The sequence below is a fragment of the Neltuma alba genome, unplaced genomic scaffold (assembly GCF_004799145.2).
Source record: "Neltuma alba isolate B1F8T4 unplaced genomic scaffold, ASM479914v2 tig00001525_pilon, whole genome shotgun sequence".
NCBI classification, from domain to species: Eukaryota; Viridiplantae; Streptophyta; class Magnoliopsida; order Fabales; family Fabaceae; genus Neltuma; species Neltuma alba.
The window spans coordinates 449,855-462,744 of record NW_021632496.1 but is presented as its reverse complement, the minus strand read 5'-3'; positions in this window follow the sequence as shown (position 1 = coordinate 462,744).

The following is a 12,890-nucleotide window of genomic DNA, read 5'->3' as shown; positions in this document are numbered from 1 at the left end:
ATTCTCTTTGAAAGGACTCAAAGGCATAGATGAATTTAAAAGTTTTATTCTTAAAATTTTTTTATTGAAGTCACTGTATTCATTTCTCATTGTTTATTGATCACTTATTCGATCATCTATTGATCCATAAGTTTAATGATAAATATACATATATGTGACTAAAGTTCTCTCTGTATTTAATCAAAAACTTGATCGATCAAGACATCGATCAAGTATGATTAGTTCATATTTAAAGTACTTGATGTTTGATTCATTGCCTTTCTAATTGGTATATGAATATAAATGATCATTTTTTGTTCAGTTACCATTACAAGCTTCCTTCTGAAAGAGAACTCACTTGTTTTGAGTATTATTACAGATTACAAAGCAAGCTCAATGGTTATTTAGTAACCTGTAATCTACCATGTCAGAAACATTAATGACGAACTATCGTTGTAACTGCCGAGCGCACATAACCAATTTTTCCAATAGCTAGAAGCTCTCCAGCCTAACAGTTAATTAAATGTCTCCAACTATAAAAGGCACAAAGAGCATTGAATGAAAGTATTTGAATACACGAACTACCATCTGCTGAAATACTTACTGTTACATCCAATACTCTGTTTTTCTTTCACCGAGTGTCAGTGTTCATTATTCATTTATTCTGAGAGAGAGTTTGATATATCTCTTTACTTATTTTTCTGAGAGTAACTTAGGAGTGTGGACTCTTGAGAGAGATTATAACCTTATGAGTAGTAAGGGGGAGTGATTGAGAAAATCAATTTCTATACTAAGGTGCTAAGAGCCCGTTTAATCTTGGGATCATAGTGAAAATCTCAGACGTGCTCTGAGGATTAGATGTAGGTCAAGTGGTTGAGATCGAACCAGTATAAATCTTGTGTCTTCGCTCTGTAGTTGAATCCTTCTAACTCAACCTTCTCTGTTTTATTTACAACACTGTTTCAATACGTTAAAATTTTTATATCTCACCCAATTCACTCCCCTTTTCAGTGAAACTACCACTAACATTTGGTATCAAAGCAGGTCTCTTCAGTAAAGATTTAACAATCTGAAGAGAGATCTTATGGCAGGTTTCGAAGACAGTGTGCTACCTGAAGGATGTTCAACATCAAAGCCACCTGGCTTCAACAGAGAGAACTACACCTTCTGGAAGATGAGGATTAAGATCTTCATCAAAGCTACTGAATATAGATTATGGGACATGATCGAGCATGGTAACTATATTCCAATGAAAATGGTAGATGGTCAACAAGTTTGTAAGAGTCCCAGGAAGTTCGATGAAGAAGATAAGAGGTTGGTGACGTTAAACGATAAAGCTATTAACATACTAACCTGTGCCTTAAGTCAAAAAGAATATTTTCGAGTTTTTGGTTTGGAAAATGCAAAGGAAATGTGGGAGGCATTGGAGATTACCCATGAGGGAACAACTGGTGTGAAACTGTCACATCCAATAATATGGCAATTAGGGATAAGGAATATTCCTATACCATTAAGGGCCAAAAAAGATAAAGAGAAATAGAAGAATTATTGTCACACCCTGATAATTTTATCCTAATTGATGAAAGATTTGAGACTGACTAAGGTTAAGCAGTATAGTAGGCTGGTAGAGGATCCAGGCTATGAGGAAAAATCAGGATAGGGACATAACGGTCATTTTTGAAAAGATCGGTCAAGAAAGGGTAATATTGGAAGTAGTGTCCGAAATTCCTAAAAATTCCCAGAAAATCATGAAAAATAGAAAGGAGGGTACAGAATAATGTTTGAGGCTTAGAAGATGAATATAGGATAAAAAAATAATTATCAGGGAATTATTTGTAATTATTGGAATTTTTGGTTAATTAAGAAAAATTAGCCAATTTCCATTATTTAAAATATATGGAGGCCTCAAAAGTTCAAGGAAAAATAGGGATAAATTATGTGACATATTATCCTAATTTATAAAATTACTTCCCACCTTTGGATGTACAGAGGTTAGCTTAAAGAATATTTAATACCGAATTATTATCGGTAGAATATTGATTTTTGACGGAATAAAATTTAGAAAATTATAAAGGGAGGTAAAACTTGAGAAAAATCATGGAATACCCTTGGAATGAGGGGAATTTAAGGAGGTGTTGAAATAAAAATTTTGTGACAGTAAATTGGACAAGGTTGTTGGAAAATCGGACCGCAAATACACAAATAATTAGTGGACTGCACTGAATATTAGATGAGTCATTTTTCTCCCAATATTTAGAGTAATATTTCGGCCAAAAATAAGGAAGAGGACAAAGTTGGAATTTTCCAAATTGTTCAAGGGCATAAAGGGAAATAAGAGACAAAACATTAAAATAATATTTTATTACCACATGAAAATCACATGGTGAATAGGTGTCCATCCATGTGTCAATTTCTTGTGGTGTGTGCTCTAGGATTTGTCCATGTGTAAAGTGAAAAAAAATGGACGGTCGAGATCGCATCTTTTTCCCGAAGGGCATTCTTGGAATTTTGAAAAATCAAAGCCTATAAATACCACCCCTCTCATGAACATTTCGGCCAAGGCAAGTTTTTGGTGAGGGAATGTTGTGTTCTTGAGTTCTAGGAGAGAGAAAGGAAGAAAGAAGAGAGAGAAAGGGAGAACGCAAAGTTAGACACCTCTAATCGCTGATTAAGAGCTAATTAAGGTATGTTTACCTCCCTAAGTGTTAATTATTTTTAGTTAATGATTTATTTGAGGAAGATTAGGATTAATTACCTTGATTAATTATGGTTTAGTGATAGCTAAGATTAATCATGTTATTTGATTAAAGATTAGTAAGTAATTAAGGTTAGCTACCTTGATTAATTAGTAATTAGTGATTAGTTATGCTAATTGAAGGATGATTAATTATGATTAATCATGTTGATTAAAGAATGATTAAGGGTTAATCATGTTAATTAGAGAATGATTAATGGTTAATCCATAAGGGATTAGTGACTTAATCTTAGAGGATTATGTTGTACTAATAACTATGTGACTTGAGGACCTTAATTAAACATTGGATTAAGGATTAAGGGTTAGTGATTAACCAAGAAAGCATGATTAATCATGGATTAAGGAAGAATTCCAAGACCTTAACTGAGGATTAAGGCTTGGTCAAACCAAAGTCAAAGGATTAGGAAAGGTATACAGAAGTTATAAATTAAAAGGCACAAGGGTAGTATTATATTGAGAAAGAATTGTATACTGGATATGGAATTTACCATACCCTTACTGTATGGTTGATGGGCAATTTTTTGGAAAACCTAGGAGGACCTCAAGCAAGGAAAACAAGGAGGAAACAGTAAGCATGGAACTAAGGTAGCGTGAACTTGCAATTATTTTGTTGGCCTGCATTTGGTGTTTCTGCTATGTGTGTTTATGTGCCATGAGAATGTTTATGCATAGATGATGTGAACTCCTTGCAATGTATGCCTTGGCTCTTGCATGATTGAGTTTTGACTAGAATGATTATATGCTCCATGATATGATGGCATGGATACAAAATGGTTATGGCATGGCATAAAGACTAGCAATGTTATTTTACTGCATATAGCATGACATCTTATGCATGTTGACCTGATGGTTGTATGTTCAATGCTACTGGGATTTCTATGAAATCTCATTCCTCTTATAACATGATAACCTAGGTGCCACTATTTCCAAGGAGAAGGGAAAAGAAGTAATCATGGCTTGAGGAAATTATGATCTATGTATTGTATTATATGGTTTTAAACCTTTCTCTTCCAAGCCATGTAAGCATATTTTGATCATGAACACATAACATGATACCCTTTTTGGATGTATATTAATGGTAGAGTACCTTTATATGTGATTATGGTATGCTTATAGTGAAAAACGAAATGGTGCTAGAATTAGTGAACAAAAGGGATAAAAATGGTCTAGATTTGACCAAACTTTGACCAATGAAGACCCTGGTCAAATGGTTGAATTTTTCCCTGAAATTTGGCATGCAAATAGATCTTATTTTTTCCTTTAAAATGAGTGGTAAAGCGTCACAATCGGAGCTTTGTGCAAGAAGTTATACCTTTCCGAAGTTAGGAAAAAAATCCTGGAAAATAGAAAAATGACCAAATAAACAGTACTTTTTTAAATTAAAATCGGATGCGTTTCTGATTAAATAGGAACCTGAGGTCATTTTTCCTTGATAGATGATGTTAAGAGCTTCGAATGAGACTTAGAATGACCTTGTTTTGATTTTTCTAGAATTAGTTATGATTTTCCAAAGATATGCCAAGTTTAAGGTTACAGTGAATAGTAACGCGGGAAAAGAAATTTTTAAACTCAGATTTTTCAACCTGGTAACATGAGATTGCGCTTCCGAATATCTTAACTTAGCATAATATAAGGTCGCAAATGTAAGGTGTTACAATTATGGTGGAAAATAATTAGTATGATTTTCCAAGTCAATTATGAAGGTTTGACTAATTAAGAAAATTGGTCACAAATAATTATGAAAAAATTATTTCCAAGTATTAAAAAATTAAGAAAAAATAAAGATAATATTCTTTGAGAATTATATGAGGTTGCATAATTAGTTTTATAACCAAATTATCCTTGAAAAAATTACAAAAGAATTTAAGGTTGATTTAAGCTAGTTTAAGGCCTTTTATTTGAAAAATTCCAAATAAATATTTGGAAGGATAATAAAATTCCAAGAAAATTTCTATGATACCCCAAGGAATTATAAGAGATTATAAAATTAAAAAGAGACCCTTAATTATCCAGGATTTTTTCTAATTAATCAGAAAATTGGAAAAATCACTAAAGAGAAGGAAATTGATTTTCCTTTTTATTTAATTAATGGGAATTCGAGTTTGGGCTAAAGAGGGAATTTTAAAAGGAAACAATTGAGGAGAATAAATTATGGGTCTAACAAAAAATAATTATAGAGGCTAGAATACTATAGTTATAGAAAAGAAATTAAACCCAGAATAAAAGTGCACCGATAAAGTATAGATTAGAGTCTTACACTTTATTTGGCCCATAAGTTGTCACTTGTCAAGCCCTTATTAAAGAGTAATTAAAATTTCTAAGTGTCAAGCCTTAAGTGGAGGAGAGTTTGACTTTTGAAAATTAATTACAATTGGATTTAAATAATTAAGAGAGAAGTTTCAAGACTAAATAGGGAGATGACACATGGCATAGCAATTAATTGTGGTAGGTCGGTCGTTGAGATATTTATTGGAGCATTTAGTGAGCTCTTTCTCTCCCCATTTTCAGATTTAAGTTCGGCCAAGAGGGAAAATAAGAGAGCAAGAGTGATTTTGAAGTGCAACCAAGGAGAAAACAACCATCTTGGATCAAGTAAGATTGGAGTTAAAGTTAGTGGATGATTCTAAGTTGTTTCTAGCTTGATTCTCTTGAGTTGGATGGTTAAAATTTCTGGTTTTTCCCTTCTTTTTGTGCTAGCCAAAATGTATGATGTATAGGGGAGAAAGTTTTGTTGTTAAATAAAGCTGGAACACTATGATTTAAGGTGGTTTCAAGTGGTTTTATGTGTTTTTGAAAAGATTTTATGGTTGGTTCTCTAGAGGTATAATTCGGCCAAGATGAGAACCCTAACCTAAAATGAGATTTTCAAAGTTTTGATGCTTTCATGATGTTCAAAATGGAAAATAGTGTAGGATAAACCTAAAGAACGAGTGTTGGGAGCATTAAAATCAATGTTGTGATTTTTGAAAAAATCTAGACCCTATTTGGCCAACCTTGATTCTTGAGGAAGGGGATTTATTTTCTTAAATCCATAAGCATATTTGGAATCTACATGAAAAACTATGTAGGAATGAACCGAGAAAGGATTTTTAGGGTTAAGGAAATAAACTCTAAAAATTCTAAGAACAAAGATGGAAGTTTTAAAGGGTTTAGGAGTTACTTGAGCTATGTTGTTCATTTTTATATGGTGTGGTTAGTAATCTTGCTACCTTTTTTGTGATTTATCATGTTAGGGTTTGTTAATTGTGGAGAAGAGGAAGAAGGTCAAAGAATCAAAGGGTATTGGATTAAGATAGTAAGATTTAATTAACCTTAATGTTAATTGTTGCATTGATTGCTATGTAATTTCATGTGTTATTATGTGGTTGAGCTAAATGATGATGATGATGATGATGATGATTGTGTAGCCATACTCCTTGCTTTAAGTGCCTTGGCTATTACATGTTAGAGTGCTACATGTATGAGGTAAAGAAGTTTCCTATTAATAGCAAAAAAGTTGGAATGCTTGTAATTGATGCATGTTGATGTTTTGGTTGATTGATCTTACTACTGGGATTTCATTGAAATTTCATCCCCCATATACAACCTAACATTTTAGGGGCTGAATCATCAAAAGGGAGGCTGCAAATCCAAGGATAAAATGGTGATGAACCATGAGGAAACAAATATGTTTTGGTTATGTAAATGTAAGATGATGGGATGCTGTAACCCCAAGCAGGATGCCAATTTTGAGCCATATTTTTATTAAGTTCCTGAATGAATTTCTTCACAAAATTTAGTATGCTTAAATTTCACATCATGAGCTTCAAATCAATAGGTAGCACTTAAAAAAGAGACAACTACACGATTTATAATGATTTTTTCAAAGTTAAGGTCTAGAATCTAGAAAAAGAGTTTTTACCAAAAGGATAAATGTGACTTTCACAAAAACCTCACACTTTTTCAAATAGAATTGGTTTACAAGATTATTTTTTCTTGAAAGAGCATTCAAAGAGCTTTTTATAAAATTTTGAACCACTCTATTTTGATTTTTTTATATTAAGTTATGATTTTTTGAAGTTAGACTAGAAAACTTGATTTTTATCACATGAATAGTAAAAATCCGAAAATCAGCACTTTTCATGGATTTTTGAGCCCAAGACCATCCAATGTGGTCTAAAATGGTTTTGAGTGAACTCTAAGTCTTTCTACAAGTAAGGAATAATAGAAACAGAATAGAATCAACACTCTCACCATAGAATTTGAATTGTTCAAAATGAAGGATGGAGAAAGTATTTGAGACATAGAAGTTAGATTCTCACACCTTATCAATCACCTCACTGCACTTGGCAAGAAGTATAGTTAAGAAGATCAAGCAAGGAAAATCTTAAGCGGCCTCATGAAGAAATGGGAGCCAAAAGTAATAGCCACTAAGGAAATGAAGGGAGAATCAATTGGCTTTGTTGCAGCACTATTCAGAAGCCTAGCAGAGTATGAAAGCAAACAGAAATACAAGAAGGAGATCAACGAGAAAAATCATAAGGGCATCACTCTCAAAACTCAAGAAAGTGAAGATAACGATGAAGAAGATCTGGAGGATGATGAAATGGGTCTTATAGTTAGAAGATTCAAAAAGTTCTATAGAAACAAGGTTGGAAGGAGGCTTCAACCAAAACGCAAAGCCTCCACTTCTCAAAACGAGCCCAAGGATCCAATCATCTACTTTAAGTGCAAGAAACCAGGACACATCAAAGCAGAGTATCCTCAGCTATCTAAGATGAAGGATAGAGAGAAGAAGAAAGAAAAGTTCAGAAAGAAGAAGGCTTTTGTGATGTCAATCTGGGGAGACAGTTCCTTAGAGGAAGAAGAGAGCAATGATGGAGAGACAACTAACATCTATCTCGTGGCCCAAGAAATGATGATTCAGAGACAGATAAGGTAATCACTTCTGAACCCTCTTATCATAAATTACAATCTGAATACAATGCATTATATTTAGAATTAGTAAGAATTACAAAGGAGTTGATAAGTTCCAAGAAAAAGATTAAAATTCTAGAGGAACAGCAAGCGAAGCAAACAAACACCGCACCTCCAGTATGCACAGAATGTGAGCAAAACAAAAGAAAGCAGAGGAACTTACAAAAACCTTGAAAAAATTCACTAGGGGCAGTGAAATGCTTAAAGTAGTTTTGAGAGCCCAATAGTGCTCAATGTATAAAACAGGAATAGGATATGATCCTACTCAAGATAAAAGATAAGGAAAGAAGAAAAGTGGTGGTCGCTCGCACTTATATTTTTTTAGAAATGTTGTTCATTCGTCTAATCCTTTTGCATTATGTTCTTATTACAACCGCAAAGGTCATACAACCTCTTCTTGTCATCACAAGAAGAAAGGGACTTACGAGATATTAAAGTGGGTGTCCAAAGGTACTTATGTACCTAGGACAAACCGTACTAACCAAAAAAGACCCAAGAAGGTATGGGTACCTAAAACGTGATTGTTCTGTTAAAGGTATGTCTCAAAGCATTTAGGACAAACAAGTGGTACATTGACAGTGGATGCTCTAGACACATGACGGGTGACATTGAGAAGTTCTCATCACTCAAACCAAAAGGAGGCAAAGTAAGCTTCAGAAGAAATCAATATGAGAGAATAACTGGAATTGGAGAAATAGAAAGTGACAAAGGAATAAAAGTAGAAGATGTTTACTACGTAGAAGGACTATGTCACAATCTCCTCAATGTCAGTTAGCATACCAACAAAAACAACTGGGTAATCTTTGATTTAGAGGAATGCCTAGTCATAAGTAAAGATGACTTGCCGCTGAAGAAGGAAGAATTGAAAGTAAAACTGAGAGCTCCAAGAGACGGTAATTGTTATATTATTCAAATTGATTCAAAACTTTCTAAAACTTGTTTTATTAGCAAAAACAAAGAAACTTGGCTTTGCATAAACTTCTTGCACATGTTAATATGAACCAACTTTCAAAATTAACAAAAAGGGACTTAGTTATTGGTTTGCCTAAAATTCAATTTGAACATGATATTGTTTGCAATGCTTGTTAGAAGGGTAAACAAACAAAGTCCTCGTTTAAATCAAAGAAGACAATCTCAACCGAAAGACCACTCTAAATGCTTTATATGGATTTGGTTGGTCCATCTAGAGTCAAAAGTTTCGGTGAAAACTTATATACTCTTGTGATAGTTTATGACTATTCGAGATTCATCTGGACTATGTTTCTTTCCTCTAAAGATGAGACATTTAGTGCGTTTATCATTTTTGCCAAAAAGGTCCAAAGTAAGAAAGGTATCTCTATTGTGTCAATCAAGGCTGATCATGGAGGAGAATTCGAGAACAACGAATTTGCAGACTACTATGACAAGTATGGGATTGACCACAATTTCTCAGCACCAAGAACTCCCTAACAGAATGGAGTTGTGGAAAGAAAGAATAGAGTGCTCACAGAAATGACAAGAGCAATATTGAACGAAGAAGGGATTTCACAAGTGTTCTAGGCTAAAGCAATGAGCACAGCCTGCTATATTTCCAACCAAGCTTACATTAGAACATTGCTCAGGAAAACTCTGTATGAGCTGTACAAAGGAAGGTAGCCTAACCTAGCTCACCTAAAGATCTTCAGAAGCAAGTGCTACATTCATAACAACAACAAAGAGAATCTCAATAAATTCGATCCTAAAGTTGACGAAGGTTTATTTCTCGAATACTCTAACCGTAGTAAAGCCTATAGAGTTTTTAACAAACGAACCTTTACTATTGAAGAGTCAATACATGTCGTGTTTTCTGAAGCTGAGTCAATTTCAAAACCTCTAGATGATGACGCTGAGATCGTTCAAAGTTTTGAGAAACTAAATTTGAACAAACCTCCTAACAAAGTATCTCTAGTAGAAAGTTTAGAAAACAAGGATAATTTAAATGAATCTTTTTCTCAAGAAAATGTAGAACAGCCTAAAACTTGGAGGCATAATAGAAACTAACCTATGGAACAAGTCATTGGTAAAGTCAATGAAGGGGTCAAAACCCGGAGACAAGTGTTCAATGAAGTGTGTTTCTCTGTATTTATTTCACACATTGAACCAATCAATGTTGACAGGGCTTTATCCGATGAATTCTGGATAGTAGCAATACAAGAAGAGTTGAACCAATTTGAGAGAAATCAAGCTTGGGAGTTAGTACCCCGACTTAATAACCATCCAGTCATGGGCATCAAATGGGTATTCAAAAATAAGCTCAATGAATATGTACAAATCATCAGGAAGAAATCCAGATTGGCAGCTAAGGGCTATAATCAGGAAGAAGGTATTGATTATGAGGAAACATATGCTCCAGTAGCTAGATTGGAAGCCATACAAGTACTCTGAGCCTTTGCTTGCATAAAAGACTTCAAATTATATCAAATGGATGTTAAAAGTGCTTTTTTGAACTGTTATATTTTGAAAGAAGTTTTTATCAAACAACCTCCTGGTTTTGAAGATTCTAATTTCCTGATCACGTTTATAAATTGAAAAAGGCCTTACATGGTTTAAAACAAGCTACTAGAGCTTAGTACAAATGACTTAGCAATTTCTTGATACAAAAAGGTTTTGAAAGAGGCAAAGTGGACGTAACACTTTTCATCAAAAGAAATAGAAAAGAATTGTTAATTGCTCAAATTTATATGGATAATATTATATTCAGAGCTACTAATGAGGATCTATGCCAAGAATTTACTAAGTTAATATAGAGTGAATATGAAATGTCAATGACGGAAGAATTAAACTTCTTCCTGGGATTGCAAATCAAGCAGAAGAAAAATGGTATATTTATATCCCAGACAAAGTATCTCAAGGAGTTACTAAAGAAATATGGCTTGGAGAATGCAAAAAGTGTAAATACTCCTATGAGCTCAACCATCTCACTAGACGCAAATGAGAAAGGGAAAGACGTAAATCTGACCAAGTATAGAGGAATGATTATATCACTACTCTACCTCACGGCAAGCAGACTAGATATTCAATTCAGTATAAGAATGTGTGCGAGATACCAATTAGCTCCTAAGGAATCACATGAAGAAGCTATTAAGAGAATTCTCAGATATCTTGTTAGAACACCAAATTTAGGAATCTGGTATCCAAAGAAAGGAGTAGAATATCTAATAGGATACCTAGATGCTGATCATGGAGGCTATAAGATGGATAGAAAGAGTACCAATGGACAATGCTAATTCCTGGGAGGATTCCTTGTCTCATGGTTGAGCAAGAAGCAGAATACTGTAGCAATATCCTCTACAGAATCAGAATATGTTGCCACTACCAGTTGTTGTGCCTAGATTCTATGGTTAAAGCAACAACTACAAGATTTGGAATCAACTTGAAGGAGATACCAATCCTATATGACAACACGAGTACCATGAGCTTGTCCAAAAATCCAACTCATTATGCCTGAACCAAGCACATTGATGTTTGACATCACTTTAGTCGGGATCATATTTAAAAGAAAGATGTGAAAGTAAAATTCATTCCCATTAAGTACCAGATAGCGGACATACTCACAAAGCCTCTCGATCAGTAAAAATTTAATTACTTTAGAGGAGAATTGGGAATGGTAAATACCAATGAGTTGCAAGAAATCTCACATTACTCCTTTAATTTAAGCATTTAGATTTAAAGTTTTGATGATTTAAAGACTAACTTAAGCATTGGAGTGGATAGAAAGTTGTTTTGTAAGAAACTCTATTTAGACATCAAAAAACAGAGGTAAACAGAGTATGGAATGATTGATGATGACATCGATAATTATGCTATAAAGAAGGGATGATTTATCGATCAACTGATCGATAAACGAGGCATATGGAGTGAAGGAAAGAAGATGGAAGGAACATTATCGATAAGTTGATCGATCACTCAATTATCAAATAACTCATCAATCAACAGCAATAAGAAATGTCAGATAAGCCAGTTAATATAGGTAAGAATTATCGATAAGCTGATCGATAAAGTATTAATCGATTAAATGATTGATAAACAAGACTAGGTACGCACTTAACAATTATCGATAATGTGATAGATTACTCATTGTTCCATAACTCGATTGATAATTGCCTTTAGTGTTCTTGAATGTTCTTCTTAATTATCAAACACATGATCGATCATGCATTGATTGATAACCTGAACAATCAATCTTGTACTTATAACATTCAAATTTTGAAAAACCCCATCAGTCTAAGAACCCTAGCTCGATAAACGCTTCCCCTGTTTTCTTGCAACGGTTAATATTTCATTGTTCCATTAAATTACTCTCTTCAGCTTACTCGAAATCACTCCTTAGGCTCTCTCGACCACTACCGAACCCTTCAAACACTCAATCCACCGATCAATCTCTCAATACTTTTTTGTGAAGTGAAAAATGGTAAGGGTCAAACAAGCTGGAAGTGACCGGGAAGAGAACACCAAAAAGCAAAAAGAGATTACTCCTTCTACAACGAAAGAGAGATATAGACCCAAAGTGAGGCTAGAGCCTTCAAAGAAAAAGGGAGTACGTAAAATTAGAGAAAGCCAAGATGAGGGAACTGATCAACCTACACCAAAGAGACAATCTCCACACTCAAAATCCAAGTTTCCAGTCATGACTGAAGAGTTTGAGACACAATCTAATGAATAATTCTCAGTTCAGAAAGTTGTGGACACAAGATTGAACATTCCCATACCCAGACAACCACGACAAAAGAAACAGAGAACAGGAGAAGGTGTATCTCAATGGTCTTCTGCCCAAGGTATGCCTTTTGAATCACCATCTGAATTCTTGGTTAGAAATCTAGATTAAGATGTAAGCATGATAAAGGTTAAAGCTGATTTTGCAACTCAAAAATTTTGTCTTGTGGTCTCTGTAAATCTGGATAGTTTGAAAAAGAATGAGAAAATCAAATTGGATTTGAGTAACCCTCTAGAACACTACTCAAACTGGTTGAGTATTGGTGGTGAATACTGCCTTAAAGTGGTCAAGAGATTTTACTACAATATGGAATCTGTAGAAGAGTATGATGACCAAGATAATTCAGTGAGTAATTATCTCACAACAAAACTTAGAGGCAGAATCATTACTCTCACTTTTGCTAAGATAAATGAACTTCTAGGGAATCTAGAATATGTTAGAGGAGGGGACATGAATGACATAAAAGCA